This window comes from Guyanagaster necrorhizus (genome assembly GCF_019112545.1).
Source record: "Guyanagaster necrorhizus MCA 3950 unplaced genomic scaffold BT62scaffold_44, whole genome shotgun sequence".
NCBI lineage: Eukaryota > Fungi > Basidiomycota > Agaricomycetes > Agaricales > Physalacriaceae > Guyanagaster > Guyanagaster necrorhizus.
The window spans coordinates 292,768-294,085 of NW_025064923.1; positions in this window are offsets into that span (position 1 = coordinate 292,768).

Genomic DNA, 1,318 nt, shown 5'->3' on the forward strand with positions numbered 1-1,318 from the left:
CACAAAGGGAAGGATCTGAAGTTTATGAGGATTGACAATGGAAAGGAATATGTCAATGAAGAGGTAAAGGAATACCTCCAGGACAATGGCATACAGTTGGAATTGACTGCAGCATACTCTTCATCTCAAAACAGAGTTGCTGAGAGAATAAATTGGACTCTTGTGGAGCATGCATGCACCATGCTAGAAGAACATCACTTACTGAAGTTTCTATGGCCCGAGGCAGTGGCATATGCCATATATTTGAAGAACCGATCACCAACCAGAGCCATCAAGAATGATTTAACCCCAGAAGAAGTGTTTCAGGGCATGAAACCAGATATTTCAGCACTTCAGGAATTTGGAGTAAAGTGCTGGGTGTTGCAGCAAGATAACAAGAGGTCAAAACTGGACCCAAAGTCAAGAGAATTTATTTTCACAGGTCTTACAGATGAATCCAGGGCCTGGAGATATTATAACCCTCAAACCAGGCAGATTCAGACCTCAAGAAATGTTATATTCCTTGAAAGCAACACTACAGAGTCTATAGACACTGACTATGTAGTCTCCCATTCTTCGTCGCTTGAGGGGGAGTCAGAGAGCAAAGTTGAGCAGACTCTGAATGAAAATGATGGCATTTCGGACAATTCTGTGGATGCCAGAAATGCTGAACCAAAAGAGGAAATAGCCCCTGATGTGTCATTGATCAAATCAAATTTTCTAATATGGCATAGGAAAGTGATCAAGCTATGTGACAAATCGATCCGGATTGCATCAAAGACTCAACCGAGTTACCAGACACTTCATAATCCAAGTGTACAAGCTGTGAAAACATCAAAACAACAGCGTACCTCAGAAGAATCATCTTTGGAAGCTGTAAATGTTGCAATAGACTATGCATGCATTGGGAAAACTGCAGACAATCTCAGTGATGAGCCATTAAGCCTTGAAGAAGCCAAAACAAGGCCAGACTGGCATCATTGGAAAAAAGCAATGGATGAAGAATACAATCTATTGACTTCCCTAGGCACATGGCAACTGAAAGAATTACCCAAGGACAGATCACTTGTGGATTGCAAGTGGACTTACAGATTGAAAAGGGATGGTGATGGGAAAATCACCAGATACAAGGTCAGACTTGTTGCAAAAGGATTTTCACAGGTACCCGGCATTGATTTCTTTGAGACATATGCACCAGTTGTCAGGCTGGACATATTTCGCCTACTCATGGCAATTGCTGCTCAAAGAAACCTAATCATTCATGGAATGGATGTTGTTGGAGCTTACTTAAATGGTAAACTCAATGAATCCATTTATATGGCACAGCCACCTGAATATT